At 54.2% G+C, this 15,922-nt stretch overlaps 1 long non-coding RNA gene across 1 annotated transcript; it reads left to right on the forward strand.

Moving 5' to 3' along the window:
- Window positions 1-1,348: 1,348 nt before the first annotated feature.
- On the forward strand, window positions 1,349-4,927 carry LOC123612365 (uncharacterized). Its single transcript, XR_006719572.2, has 3 exons — window positions 1,349-1,799; window positions 2,211-2,599; window positions 3,530-4,927. It is a non-coding gene; the product is annotated as an uncharacterized LOC123612365 (long non-coding RNA).
- The last annotated feature ends 10,995 nt before the right edge of the window (window positions 4,928-15,922 follow it).

Genomic DNA, 15,922 nt, shown 5'->3' on the forward strand with positions numbered 1-15,922 from the left:
TTCCAGCTGGAGCCGCTGCGGTGGCCTCGCCGACGAAGCCCGTCCTCGGGGCCTCTGGCCTCCCTGGCAGGGCTGGCCTGGGTGTGGACACGCTGCTTTTCCTCTCAGACCGTCCAAGGCAAGGTTGGAATTTTCCAGTAGAAATGTTTACTAGGCAACTAAAGGAAAAAACAGAAGCAAAAAAAGGAAGCACAGAGGTATGTAAGAGAGCTTGCTGAGCGCAGCCGCAGCCGCCCGCACAGACGCCTAAAGTCCAGGGCTGCTTCCCCGCACACATCCCCTCTGCCTCCTTCGCCTTGCCGCGTCTCCGGGCTGCAAGGCCAGCGGGGGCAGGATGGGGCTCCCATGGCTCCCCGGCTGCTGAGATCTGCAGGACATCCCAGAAGCTGCTTCCTCAGCTCTGCTTGGGGAGACTCCGGGCATCACGTCCCAGCCTCCACTGCAGCCTCTGCGTCCTGGCCCCGAGAAATGGAAGCCCTTTCCTTCTCTCCCTCCTCCTCTCCCCCCTCCTCCTCTCCTCCCTCCTCCTCCCCCTCCCCCTCCTCGTCTCTCCCTCCTCTTCTTTCTTCTCCTTTAAGACTAATGAACATTTGAGTTACATCTGAGCTCAGTAAAGATTTATTCTGGTTACTCTGGGACAGAATCTGTAATCTAATTTTCTGCCTTTCTCAATCTCACCTTGAGATGGGATTAAATACCTCCCGCTTCTAGCCAGTTCATGGGGACAAGCACGTTTAGTCTGGGAAAACTGGAACTGCTGTGAAGCAACACCGAATTCTGGAAGTCAGTCTTGAGGTGGCGTTCATGTAGCAGACACAGAGGACAGACCTGGAGGTGGGGTGGGACTCTTCGTGTCCTGAGCGATCAGCAGGCCATGGAAACAAGGGTCCCCAGCCCTGGTTCTGGACGAGGCCTGAGTCCGCATCTCAGCTCTGCTAAGTACTCACCGGGCCCACCCAGAGCGAGGCTGCCAGCAGGCCGTGCGCTGGTGTCCCTGCTCACAGACCACAGGGAGAGACACAGTGAAGGCGCAGGGCGGAGCCTGGCCCAGGGCAGGTCCTTGGGGAAGGCCCAGCCCCACCAGTGCCAGGCGCCTGTGGCCTGGACTCTCACACACACCTCGGGACAACACTGAGGCCATCACTTAGCTCTGCCTGTTACACCTAAACGGATCAAGTTTTGAAAAAGAGGAACTTTCCTGAGGGCACGTTTCTAAGCAGCAGAGCTGGGCCTCGGACTCTAGTTGGTTAATTGCCAAGTCTTTTTTAAAAGACTTTTTTTTTTTGAGGCAAAACACATGTAAAGAAAAGTACTCAAATCGTCAGAGTGAGTCAGAATTCAGCTCAATGAATCTCCAGAAGATAAACACACCGTGTAACCAGCGGCGGGTCAAGAAACAGACCGTTCCCTGCACCCAGAGACCCCCAGCCCCCGGCCCCCAGCGCAGCATCAGCAGGTGCCCCTGGTTGGAGAAGCAGCCCCCAGGCAGGCTCGCCTCCCTGGGCTCCTCCCCCCGGCTCCTCGGTGCCGTCTCAGTTCTCTGATGTCCGAGACACAGAGCATGTCTGTCCTGCTTCTCTAGGAGGGCTGGTCGAAACCACCGCAGCTGCTGTTACCAGAAGCCAACGCCCAGACCGCCGAGCCACCTGCCCCACCTTAGAGGAGACGTCCATCTTCACCACCTCTAAGAGTGTGTTGCGAGCGGCACTGTGTCCCCCGGACTCACACGCTGAGGTCCTAACCCCCAGCACCCCCGAGCATGGCGGAACTCGGAGACGGGCTTTACAGCGGTGATCAAGGTAAGAGGAGGTCATACAGGTGGGCTCTGACCCTCGTACAGGAAGAGACGGTTCTGACACAGACACACACAGGGATGCCTGTGTGAGGACACGGGGAGAGGGCGGCATCTACAGGCCGAGGAGGGAGGCCTCTGGGGGAGCCCCCGTGACACCCTGACCTTGCACGTCCAGCCTCCAGAGCTGTGAGAACATCCGTGCCTGCAGTTTGACCCCCAGCCAGCTGGGCCCGCTCAGGGCTGAGGGCAGGACCCCGCCTCCCTTCAGCACGTGGGGGCAGGGGGCTCGTCAGAAGCAGGACGGGTGACCTGGAGCAGGTCCCCAGGCCCCCCTCACCCCAGTTTCTTGCCAGAGTCTTGTCTGCAGGTCTCAAAATGTGCCTTGTGCAAACTTGCTTATGTCATTCATTTTTAGATTAAAAAGACCCAGTACTGCAAGGAGGAAGCACTTGACTTTTCTCTCCGGCGGGCTGCGTTCCGGAAGCCCGCGCGGAGCCCGAGGCCGTGCGCTTGGTGGTTTCCCCCAGGGCCCTAGCGGGCTTGGCCGACCCTGGCTGCACCGCGCCGGACCCGTCGCTGGACTTGCCGACGTTCCCTGTGCATCTTTTATCTGAAAGGGAAACACCAGCGATGGCCTGCCCGCTACTTAGGAGGCTCGTGCAGCAGTTCTCACAGCCCTCGGTCACGGCGTCGCGCCTTCCGGCACCGTGCTCCCCCGACGGAGGGCATTAGCAGGCTTTACTGGGGTCACGGGAACGTTCTGGCCTCGTTCTGAAGTCTTCTGCTGCAGGTGGAGAGTGTCAGGTACCCTGGCCAGCTGTGGCTTCCTTCCTCCTTTCTGAAGAGGACTAAACGGGCCGGCTTAGTTAGGTCCACTGTCCTGTAAAATCACATCTGTTTTCTCTGCGGATTGTCGATGTGAAGTGTGAACCCAGCCTGGGGCCTGCGGGGCAGGGAACACCCATCCACCAGCCTGTGCTCCGTCGCAGCCCATTATACCCCATTATCCCTGCAGAGGCTCCGACTGCGTCTCGTTAACCCTGCTCGTTCCCCCTTGTGGTGCCAGCCACTCGCCTCCAGGGCGAGGCCACGCTTGGCTGGTTTCCAGCATTGAGTAACTGGGGCCCAGGTGCACATTGTCCAGGTTGGGGCGGGCGGTGTGAGGGGACAGATGCCCACATCTCTCCTGCTGCTGACGGGGACACAGTGGTGGCCTCAGGTGCCACATCCTGGGTGGCCCACAGGTTGGGCCCCTTCTCTGACACCCATTACTCATCCTCGTCACGCAGCGATTCAGTGACCTGATGGCTTCCAGGCCTACACCCGGCGCTGGGTCATGGGCCTGCACAAGTCCACGGCCTGGTGGGGAGGGAGGGAGGGCCAGGGAAGCCACTGACCCCAGAGCCGTGCCAGGACCCAGGAGTCCCCCTCGTGTGATCCCCTCAGGGCCCTGTCCCGTTAGGATGTTCTCGGTGTAGGTGACAGAAACCCACCGTCCATGGATCAGCGATGGGGAAAAGGAGTGTCTCATGCAACAAAGTTAGAAGAAAAAAGAAACACACACACAGAAACCTAACGTAGAAAATAAAGGTAAAATTTAAAATAAAAACACTGTGCTTCAATAAAAAGCATAAACAATGAATAGGAAGTAAATAAATATGACAATAGGGACAATAATGGTAAAAAGTAAAATACAACCCAATAAAAGTAACTACCATATTGTATACCTGACAGGCCTTTCGGAGTGAGAGGAGCTGGATAACGTCCACACAGCTGCACGTCACTTCAGGGCTGCACGCACGGGAGGCATCGTTAACGTCACATCTCCAAGGCGCCCCTCGGGAAGATGTGACCGTCTGAGCATCAGGAAGAGTTAAGAGCAGCCGCGGACGGAAACACACCTCCATGTTCAGACCCGTCTGTCCCTCTGCCGCTCAGGCAGGACAGCGGCCACAGCAGCTGGCTGGCTGGGCGATGCTAGGAAACCAGCTTAGTATTTTGAAAACAGGAAAACAAGGGGAAAGAACGGAGCGTGCGCCTGGCCTTTCCTGTGTGAGCTGAACTGTGGTCATCAAACAGCCAGCGCAGAAGCACCGCAGGGAGCAGGCCGAAGAGAAGAGGGTCTAAGAAACGAGAAGATCTCCATCCCGCCAACTCTAGCGGCATAACCGAGGCGCTGCTCATGAACAGCCGGGCGTTCTGTGGTCCCAGCTGAGGCACACGGCACCGTCTGTGGAGGGGTCTTGACAGAAAAAAAAAAAACTGACCCCGAGCTCTGACCTCCAGAAGCCCAGAGGGCAGAGACACTTGCTAAAAGATAGCACGTGACTGCGGTGAGCAACACCCATGCCTACGGGACAAATAATTTGGTTTCTCCAACAAATATATTCCGAAGGGGAGGAAAAAAGAAAAGGAAAAATCAGAGATCTCAAGAGACTTGAGAGGAGCATCAATCCGCTGCAATGATTTGACCTTCTTTGGGTCCTGATTTGAGCAAATGTAAAAAATAAAGGAGACAATCTGCAAAATTTTAACAATGAATGGATATTTGATGCCAACAAGTAATTAATTATTTTAGGTGTGATGTTGATATAATGGTTTTTTAAAGAGTTTTACTATTTTAGAGAGCCACACTGAAGTACTTAGAGACAAAATTATGTGGTATCTGAGATTTGCTTCAAAATAACCCCGATGGAGTGTACAGATGAAAAAAGATTGGATATGCTTTGGTAATTAGGTTTTTTAAAGTTAATAATTGTTAAGCTGAATGATAAATACATGGTTTATTACACTATTTTTCTTCTTAATATTTGTGACAATTTTATATAATTTTCCATAATAAATTGTATCAGTCCCAATTTTTATCTCTAGGATAATTAATGTACATATTCCACCCAGGGAACATTTTGTTTAGTGCACACCAGGGACGTAGGTAAGACTAGCCACGCTGTCTGGACCGTTTCCAGTCCTGGGTCAATGATTCGCTGGCTTCTGCTGGAGTAGATGTGGCAAGTGTCCACACAGGAAGCAATTTCAATTCAATACTCTATTAAGCATGAAAGATGCTGTAGGAAGGAATTTTTGACCACAGCATCTTACCATCCTGTTTGTAGGCAGTAGACCAGACCAAGGCATCCATGTAGGTGGTGACATTCACCCCCATAGCATCAAGAACACCCAGAAGGGGCACCTCCGTCACTCGAGGATACACACACCCTTGTTCTCATAACCAGGTTGCGAGAAGCTCTCCTGATCGCCTGGGCCGTCTCACATCACACGCCCCCTTTCTAGCCAGTTGATTCTGGAAGCAGGCTTGCTGTAGGTTAAGCTTCACTGCAGCTTGACCAGGAAAGTGTTACTTCGGTGGGGATGCTGGAAACGCATGTCTTACTCCATGGTGTGCATCCGTAGTCACGCCGCTGCCCTATCTGCGTACTTCAGTGGCGAGCAGCGCTCTGCTGAAGTTTCCAGGCAAGGAGAGCAGAGGGCTTTTCACAGCAGGGGCTTGGATATCAGGGATCTGAGTTCATCTGGGGAAGTCCTGTGGTGCAGTAATGCGGCCACCCCTATCACCCTGTCTCACACCCCAACTCCTCAAACTCTGAGGCAGAGGGAGCCCCCAGTCGGGGCACCGCAAGTTCAGGAGGAACAATACAGTGAAGCCGTATTGGGCAGACGGGCAGTCTGGGAGAAAGATTCCAAGACGAAGAGCTACAGCTGAACTGGGGGGAATCTGGAAATGCCCCCACCTCCCTGCAAATAGCAGGAGGAGGCTGGTCTCCCCACCAATGTAGGGAGGAAGCGGGTCTCCCCGTCAGTGTAGGGAGGAGGCTGGTCTCCTCACCAATGTAGGGAGGAGGCTGGTCTCCCCGTCAGTGTAGGGAGGAGGCTGGTCTCCTCACCAATGTAGGGAGGAGGCTGGTCTCCCCGTCAGTGTAGGGAGGAGGCTGGTCTCCTCACCAATGTAGGGAGGAGGCTGGTCTCCCCGTCAGTGTGGGGAGGAGGCTGGTCTCCTCACCAATGTAGGGAGGAGGCTGGTCTCCCCGTCAGTGTAGGGAGGAGGCTGGTCTCCTCACCAATGTAGGGAGGAGGCTGGTCTCCCCGTCAGTGTAGGGAGGAGGCTGGTCTCCTCACCAATGTAGGGAGGAGGCTGGTCTCCCCGTCAGTGTAGGGAGGAGGCTGGTCTCCTCACCAATGTAGGGAGGAGGCTGGTCTCCCCGTCAGTGTAGGGAGGAGGCTCGTCTCCCCGTCAGTGTAGGGAGGAGGCTGGTTTCCCTGCAAATGCACAGAGGAGGCTGGTTTTCCCAGCGTTTGTAAACTGGGGGTTTGAGAAACTTTGTTTACATTTCAAAGGATGTGGTGACCCCAGTAGCTGGAGGACTGGGCCCATCTATGCAACTAACAGTTGGATGCGCCCCGTCCTGTAGGCCCAGGACCCGATTCAGCAAAAGTGATGCTGAATTACTTGGGGTTACTCTGAAGATGCTGGTTTTAAATTGAGCAAAAAGAGGCCGCACACAGATCTGTCTGTCCCTTTCCAGCCTAGAGTCTGGCTGGTGAACAAGACCTTTTTCACTTGGTGCCATAAATAACACGTTCAGAGAGATCCTATCAATTCAGCCCTGCGGAAATGCTGGGGTCAGAATCAGCAGCACTGCGCCCTTTGTAGGACGCGGGCCCCGCCACGGGGGCTCGCCGGCACCCGCCACGGGGGCTCGCCGGCACCAGCCCCGCCGGCCGACTTCCTTCGTCACACCTTACAAAGGAGCCCTGTTCGCTAAGAGGTTGAGACAAAGAGGTGGATACATAGTTCCTACTCATTTTTCTTTTCCATAGAGTTACTTTTTAAAGAAACTGAAAGAATCATCTCTAAGGTTTTCATTATGAAAAACACTACCGTCAGAGAACGTGGAAAACCGCAGGACACAAGCAGCGCACGCGGCTCCCGGGCTGGCCACGCGGCGTGAACGGTGCGGTATGTTCCTGGGGATGTTTTGATACATTTCTTTGCAATTTTTTCACGTTTGGTTTTTTTTTTAGAAAATTAGGAAATCTTTCAAACCTACAGAAAATAATGTAACAGACACCGACATGCTCATCACCAGAAGTGTGCCAGCGTCTCCTCCATAACTGGATAGCTGTAATTACCACAGCCCCCTCTTTTAAATAGATCAGAGATGGCAGGCACAGGAGAGCTCCCGCCCTGAGCTCACGTCCCCCCACACACGCCCGCACGCTGACGGCGGCGTGCCTCGGTCCCGCTCTGCTTCTGCTTTGTTCACTGCGTGTTACACGCACCCGTAAACAGCTTCTGGGTTTTTGTGTCTTTGAAATATATATAAGTGGTAACCTCTTCTATCTTTTTGTCTTTGTTTTTCCTTCCGACATGCTGCTACTGTAACTCGTCCGCCTTCACCCGCGGCATCCGTGCAGTGGCCTCCCCGGGGGCCTGTCCCCTCCAGCCCCCAGCACGCCGTCCGACAGCAGCCCTGTAAAGCACGCCAAGGCTCAAGGCCGCCCGGCTTCCCCTTTCTCTAAGCGCTGCCCATCAGAGCTCGTCCTGGGCCGCTTAGGTGACGGGGCTGCACACCGTTCCTTTCCCAGGACCAACGGCCCGTCCACGGCGGGGCTCTAAACACCCACCCTCGCGAGTTCCTTCTCACGCCGGACCCGCGGGACCCATCTCCTTCCTTCCTTTACGCCGTGTTCACACCCACCTCCCGGCCTTGGCGCGCACCCTTTCCACAGCCCAGAGTCCCCTTGCTTGTCAGTCCCTTGCAGCCAGGTCCAGGCCCCCCTGCCCGAAGCCCGGCCGCTGCCGGCCTCGTGCTGCGACTTTGCTGGGCCCTCTGGCCAGAGTCACTGGGTCTCCAGGCTGCTGACTCACAGAGACAGGAAGGTGGGACGCGCTCCCAGGGGGACGACAACTGATGGAACGTATTACGTGCTGAGCAGCGTGCAGTTTCCCCGCAACCTCCACCACAGGCCTGGGAAGTCGGTGTGCTCGCCTAGGCCGCGGACGCACACGCTACGATCTGAAATCGGCTTCCAGGCTGCAGCTGCCTGAGGGAAGTCTGACTCCTCCAGGGAAGAGGTACACTCGCTCCCGCCAGAGTCCGCGGGTGCTCCAGGCAGAGGCTGCTTTAAAAGGGGTCCCACACTCACCCGGTGTGAATTCAGTCCACTGCCAGGCCACAAGACGGCTTTCGGTTCCAATCTTCAGCCACGTCTCAGTGCCTTGCTCCCCATGTGCCCAGATGGAGGCAGACGTGCTCCCCCACTCACGTCTCTGCAAGGAAGAGCTCTGTCTCTCTGCCCTTCACGGAGAATGCCTTTAGTGTCTCAGCTCTATGCGGGGGTCTCCATTAGGCTCTCCACCTTGGGCATTTGTTGTTTCCTAGTGGTGTATGAAACACGGCTACGTAAAGTCGCTGTGTGCATCTTCAACCCTGTGATACTGAAATCCCATCATAAGTGGAAAAATGAAGGAAGGGGCCTTGCGCCCGTGGATGAAGGTGAGTGAAGCAAAAGCGCAGGAGGCTCTGACGGGGGCTTGTCGGTCTGCTCATCGGCCGCCGGCTCCGACCCACACCCCTGGGTTAGACCCCGAGCTGATCCGCTTTAGTCTGCATCCCAGGCTCAGGTGAACAGTCGTCCAATGAGGTGCACACAGCTTGGTATACAGACTCACGCAGGCAAACACGCGGCATTCAGTTTGCCGTCATTTCAATCTTCACATCGGGATGGAGAGAGAGAGAAGAAGCTGGGAGCACATCTCGGAGCAGGACGGGGCTGCGCCCCTTCCACGCCAGCTCAGCCAGTCGGAGGTCAGTCTCCAGGAGCGCCCAGCCACACTCAAGCCGGTTGCAAGATTGCTTTGCTGGGTAATTTTCTCCCGCACGTTACTGAGTGTCCTTTCAGAGAAAACCACGAGTCTGAGCACTTCTCAGCAACTCCACACTCACCGACACGGGTGACCCTCAGAGACGTGCTGTTGCGTGGGTCCCTTCAAGTCGAGTTCAGAGATGAGCAAAGCCAACGCCCAGGGACAGAGGTCAGCGGGGGGCTCCCCTCGGGGGCGTGCGGCGGTGGAAGGTGCTCGCGGCGGCTCGGGGATGCCTGTGCTGAGGTTTTCCCTGAGCTGGGCGCTTGCTGCATTAATGTGCTCATTTTGTGGACATTCTTGGAGCTGAACCCTCGGAGCAGTGCACTTCTCTGTATGAATTATGCTCATGTAAAAGTTTTACTTAAAAAAAAGGAAACCCAAAGCACCCTGAAAACACCTGAGGGTTTGGAGTTGCTACCAAGGAAGAACAAACTCACAAAGGGAGGAAGGCGTGAGGAAAACAGAAAAGAGATGAGGTGAGGCAAATAGCGGGCAGTTGGAGCTGCTGGGCACCAGACTGCCCGTGGGGGGCAGCGGTCCAGATTCCCAGCTGGGCTTTGCTCGAACAGCATTCACGCCCCGTCAACCGCCGCTAGGGTGGCTGCATTCTTAACACACTTCTGGGATGCTTAGCAAACACACAAAGGGAAAACTGAAAACCGGGCTGGCCACTTCCAAAGGCAACTGGTGGCTTGTCCCCTGGCCTCCCCAGGTGCAAGGAGGGGCGTGGAAGGAAGGCGCAGCAAGGGTGCGGACGAGGCAGTGTCCACGCAGCGCTGCGCTGTGACACTCTCACTGGTTGACGGGCTCAGCGATCAGAGGGTCCTGGTGGGACTGGCATTTTAGGGAGCCACCCACCCAACAGGGGGGAACAGCACAGCTGAGCTGTGACCTCGCCTGGGACACAAGGAAGGAAGAAGGAAGACGTTTCGGGCTGTCAGAGGAGCGAGCTGAGGCTCTGTGAAGCTGACAGGGTTGCTGGCAAGAATGAGTGGACCAGGTCCCGGCCCCTCCAGGCGGATCTGTGACATGTACGTGTTTGTGTGGAAACACACCGCCTGTCTGGTGCCCGCGGGGATTTACATCAGGTTCTGCGGATTCTTTCTCCCACTTACAAAGCAGCCTGTGTGCAGGGGAGGAGTGACCCGGAGAGGTGGTGATTTACGCTGGGACCAGCCCTGGGGGTGGGGAAGCTGATCCAGGGGGCCATGGGGCGGGGGGAGGTCTGAAAGCAGGGCTGTGTCTGCAGTGCTGGAGGAACATGTGTGCATCTTTGTTTTCTGGACGGGCAGAGAACAGGGACTTCCTGTCTGAGGCTCAGGGAGAAAACTGAGACTCTATTTCCTGTTTCCAGGGAAAGAAAAAAAATCCATCAGGCAGATGACTCAAGGTTCAACTCCCACACACTCGCTGGATGAACTGCAGGACGGGGCCTTACGTGCAGGATCGGGCCTGAGCCACCGGGAGCCACTCGTTAAGTGAACAGTCCCGCAAATAACAGCCTGACAGCCAGTCACTGGTGTCTGCTGCATCCGCAGGCTCTGGAAAATTGCTTCCAGACACGTTGGCATTTTTCTTTTTAATGTTGTTCCAAACCAAGGGAAAGCTGTGAGACTGCTGACTCCCAGCACGTGTTACATCGAGCAGCCACAGGAAGATGGCGCTTTGCCCTGCGAGTGGCAGAGCGTGGTCCCCTCTGGCTCAGCGGGTCGAGCGCTCCCGGCACAAACCCCGAGGGCTGAGCGTGTCTCTGCACCTGCGATGCCATCTTTGGTTTGGAGCCCGTGGCTTCTCCAGGCAACGGTGCCCCAGAAGGACCAGCGTAAGAGCAGCCTGTGACTCAGGGCAGGTGCACCTGGCAAGTGTCTCACTTGTTCCAAGGAAGGGCCCCCCTGTTTTCTCTGAGGACGGCTGTGCCTTGGAGAAAGGGCTTCTCACCAGCTAAGCAGCTGGAGAGACACCAGCTCTGTCTTCCTTCACAGCAGGGTGTGTTCTCCGGGAAACAAGAGACATGAGTCTTGCCAGCGGTCCTGGAAGCCCGACCCTCTGCTGAGCCCTGCGGTTGTGCGGACATGGACGCAGGGCGCATCAAACCCACTGCTTCCTGGGCGAGCAGCCTGCCTCCAATCGCACCCCCCCCATCACAGGCGGCCAACAGCTTACAAATCAACATCTCCACCATTTTTGCAAAAACGACAGCTGTGTGGAATACCCATGTCCAGTCCACATGAACTGAACATGTCTCCCCAAGACGGTGGACTCTCCCCTCCTACAGAGTGTGTGGACGAGGAACAGGTGAACATAAGACCAGGAGGCAGGGACCCTGGCTCCCAGCCCGGCCCCGCCATGAACAAGCTGGAGATCTCCCTGAGCCGTCACTTCCAGGTCTGTAAAATGGGGATCAAAAAAAAAAAAAGCCTCCTTCAGAGAAGTCAGTGAATTTCAGATTTATGAAAAAGGGTATGGGAGAGCTCTGTGGAAACTCCAAAACCAAAATATCACGTAATGAAGCTGTGAAACAGGGCCAACATAACCTGTTGTCGTGATGAATTTAACAAAGTGACCTCTGTGATCTTTACCGAACTGTTAATATGGTTTCCATAAATAAGAAGCAGCTAGTAGAAACTGACGCAGAAAAGGTTCAAAACTATTGATCGGTCGTGCAACGGGCTGGGGGAAGGAAGTGGCAAATTTTTAGTTAATGTACAAAAAGATTAAAAAGGAACACAGTGAAAATGCATGAGCTTATGACAAACATAAGAGCATGACAAAACGTCTAAGCACAGTTTGGACTAGAAGACGGAGCTGGAAAATGAAGGGCCGGAAGCAAGTCCACTTCCTGAATTCCCGTCCGGCCCAGTGGAGGGGTCAGCCGTCTGTGTTCCCGTGTCCCTCCCTGACCGGACGGAGGGCCAGTGCGCAAAGGCAAGCACTTTGAAGGCTGGGGCCGGCTGCCCGGGTCCAGGGCGGGCGGGGCGCACCGGGGAGGAGTGCGGGGTCCCCCCGCACACAGCGCCAGCCACCCCCTTTCCCGTGGTCCCCACTCTGCCGACTGGTGCAGCTGTGACGTCCAAGTCCAACCTGCGGAGGGAAGAGGGAAGTCCTGGAAGCCGCTCTGCAGTGTCCAGGGTCTGGTCCAGGGAGCAGGTCTGCTGCCACTAGAAAGAAATGCCCCTGGGTATGCTGTCCTGTCCGGCTGACTGCACTCTCAGGGATGGCGGCTCTCCCTTGCTGTCACCCTCCCCCCTCCCCCTCCTCTAGGGACTCTTCCATGCTTGGCTCTCCTGGAGGGTCCTGGCTCCACCAGCTGGCCCACAGCAAGGTCCTGGAGGCCACGTTGAATGTGGGCCTCAAATTCTCCCCTCGTAGAAAAGCATCAGGAACATGCCGGCTGCACTGATGGCTCTCGTAGCAAAACTCCTCTGGGTTTTATACCAACGAAGCTGTCTCTGCTCCCTCTCACCGCACACCCCTCTCCCACCAGGTGCAGGGAGGGCAGAGGGAGCTGGTCCTGCCTCTGCTCCTTAAACAGTTCCAGTATCTGCAGCATCAGACTCTGTCCCTTCCGGGGACCCGGGGAGGAGGCCACCCTTTCTAAAGTGCACAGAGCCCTGCAGCACAGAGGCTGCCGAAGTCACGTCTCCGGACAGCCCACTGCCAGGGAAAAACAGGCTCTCTTTTCACGTAGAGGCCTTTAAAGATAGTGAGAGAGACAGGAGGCTGGACTGAGTGACCTCTGGGCCTCCAGGCGAGGCTCAGGAAATTCTGACAAACTCAGAGATGTAGGTTTTTGGAGACTGGGGGCTTCGCACAATGAGGCCCTTTTTAGCATCTGCTGCTGCGGGCTGATGATCTGAATTAATCACTGTTCTCCGCAATCAACTCAAGAAAATGGCCTTTCCTTCAGAAAGCAGCTGTCAGCAATGAGCATAAATTGGCTCATTTTATGCGGAAAGATGCCCTGTGATAGGCTGTCAGCTAGATGAATGCTGGCTTCGCTGTGCCTTGAGACAGGCTGTTGGAGGTGACAACCTATGAATGAACAAGACGGGAATGAACGTCTTCAGTCACACCAAGGCACCACAGAAGGGACACGAGGGTGAATTTTGAAGCTGACAAGGAAAAATCGTAATCCTCACAACGATGCCGCCTGCTCACGTGCTCGCTTCGGCAGCACATATACGATGCCGCCTGCTCACTGGGCACCGATCACGGCTCCGGCACCGGACTGTGCACATCACTTGCCTCATCTCAGCCACCATTAAACACGTCCAGGCAGGTCTGTTTGCTGCCGAGAGCAGCCAGGCTTCACCAAAACCACAGGCCCGTGTCAGTGGCCCAGATGCACCAACTGAAAGACAGAGATTGTCAAGGTGGGTCCAAAGCATGACCAAGTTGTATGTTGTCCCCAAGAAACCCACTTTAACTATAAAGTTGCGTGGAGATGAAAAGTAAATGGATGGAGAAAAACACATCACGTTAATCTCATCACAAGAAAACAGGAGTAACTATATTAATTTCAGACAGAGGGGACTTCAAAGTGAGACAAGTTATCAGGGATAAAGAAGGGCATTATATTCAGCTAAAGGGGTTGATTCTCCAGGAAGACACAACAGATCTTCAAGTGCACGTGCCCCACAACAGAGCGTCCAAATACATGGGGTGAGAACCGCAAAGACAGACTGATGAATCCACTGTCGTAGCTGGAAACGTTAACCCCTTCTCGGTAACGGACAGTCCCGCAGGCAGAAAATCAGTGAGGCCACGGCTGGATCCCGCAAACCGTCCGTCCGCCGGACGTACTGGCATCTGTGGACTACTTCACCCCAAAACGGCAGACAACACATTTTTTTCTTCAAGCTCACATGGAACATTCACCAAGATAGATCACGTTCTGGGCCATAAGACACACCTTAATTAATTTAAAAGAATGAAAATCTTATGTTGTCTGCTCTCAAATTACAATGGAATTAAACCAGGAATCAATAATAGAAAGATACCTGGAAAATCCCAAAATATATGGGTCGAAACAACACACTTCTAAATACACATGGGTCCAAATAGAAGAGTAGACTTGAGGGGTCACCAGTCCCCATCACATCGCGTCCCTCTGAGTCACTCGGCCCCGGGCCGGCATGGAAGGCCCTGCCCTCCTTCCAGCTCTGATGTACTTTTTCTGCAGCAGACGCATCCCTGCTCACAAAGCAGCTCCCATAAAACAGCCTCGTGAAAATCCCCAGAGCACAGGCCAGTGATGCAGGCTCTTTCCTGCTGTCGCTCTTGGCCCCAGGAGGCTTCGCAGAATCTCCGCAGGGGATGGAAGCAGCTCAAGCGTAACTCAACGTCTCCCCTCCCCCTAGAACGGGAAAGGCCTAGACTCCTGGGGAGACCCTGCTACCCAGAGCACTGACCCCGCATCTGGGCCAGCAGGTGACCACCTCCTCATTCCCCAAACCGAAGGGCACTGAGCCCAAGCCCCACCTCGACCTGTGCCCGGACATTCCACACGTCAAACATCACTGTTTAAAGTAGGCCAGAGTCACACCCTCGAGCTGTCGCCTCCTCTGCTTCTGTGTTCCATCAAGGTCTCCCCCATCCTCAGCCTCTGACTATTTCTCTGTGTAATGAATACACACAGCCCCGCCCCACTCCCATCCTGGCTGTTCCCAGTCTATTCAGATCGTGATCCCCTCAGTGAAGGTGAGCACCAGGCTGCTAGACCACAGGGCAGTTTCCCTCGGAGAAGATGCTCTGACCGCCTGCCCCCTGGAAATGAACCAGCGGTCAGATTCTCCTGGCAGCCACTCTTACGTTCAGCTCAGCCTCGGACGCTGATGGAATCACAGGGCGGCCTCCCGCCTGCTCCAGGAGAACCGTGTTGTGGTCAGTCTCAGGATGACATAGTTATTATGAAATGAGATTAAAATATTCGTCATATTTGTACATTTGTAAGACTGGAATAGATTGCCCCAAGTGCATATTTTAGTTTTATTATGGTAATCTGTGCTCACATTTTTTTTATAAAGATAATGACAATGTCGATCACTGTTAACGTCTGGTAAGTGATCCCGTCGCTCGCTGGTAAACGCTGGGCGACTTGAAGCCCCACCAGCAGCTGTTTGAGGTCAGCCAGTTGAAGTGAGGTTCACAGGTTTTTTGGTGAATCTGTGACACTTGATATGAAATAGAAAGAAATTTACATTTCACTTTCTGGCTTTCATTATTATAACTTTGGGCATAGAAATTACATGACTCGGTTGTAAAAATAAAGGTCATCCACATGACACTATGTATAGAAAACCACATAAAAACTGCTAGAACTGATGAACAAACTCACCAAGGTAGCAGGACACAAGACTAACATTCAGAAATCTGTATTAAAGGGCTCTAACAAGTCCAACAAGAAGGCAGACCAACCAATAAAAACTGAGCAAAAGATTTGAACAGACGCTTTGCCAAAGGTAATACATAAACGCAAAAGAAGATACTCAATCATCTGGGAAATGCAAAGTAAACTCACAGTGAGATAGCACCACATACTCCATAAAATCTCAAAATTAATTAGACTGTCGGGACCAAGTCCCGACGAGGGGGTGGAATGACTGACTGGTTCCCGCAGTGCTGGTGACAACGTGAAATGCGCATCTACTCTGCGCAACACTGTCGGTTTCTTCCAGGGTTAAACACGCACTCGCCATGTGACACAGGACAGCCCACACGTTCACCGAGAGAAGAGAAGACACAACCCAAACGACGTGTGCACCCAAGTTCACAGCAGCTTTGTTCAAAGAGCTGAAAAGTGGAAACAAGTCAAATGACCTTACACCGGTGAGCAGACAAACAGGCTGTGCGCCCACACGGTGCGATCCCGCTTGCGCACGGGCGGGCATGAACTCCTGGTACAGCGGCTGTGCGCGAGGGACTTCAAAGGCGCTGCTCCAAGTGACAGCAGCCAGACACCAAGACCAAGTGCTCTATGGTCCCACATTAGGAAATTCTGTAACTATCAAAACTAAAATAACAGCAAGTACATCAGTGTTGCCAGAGGCTGGAGACCGGAGGAGGGGCTGAGTGCAAAGCAGCAGAAGGAAGCTTTCTGAGGTGGTGGGGATTTTCTACGCACTGACTATGGTGGCGGCCACCCTACCATATACGTTGGTTAAACATTACAAACAGTACAGCTGAAAATGAAAATATTACTTCAATTAGTCTTATTTTAAAACCAAATAAAAATACTGTGC

This window comes from Camelus bactrianus, chromosome 20 (assembly GCF_048773025.1).
Source record: "Camelus bactrianus isolate YW-2024 breed Bactrian camel chromosome 20, ASM4877302v1, whole genome shotgun sequence".
In the NCBI taxonomy this organism is placed as follows: Eukaryota; Metazoa; Chordata; class Mammalia; order Artiodactyla; family Camelidae; genus Camelus; species Camelus bactrianus.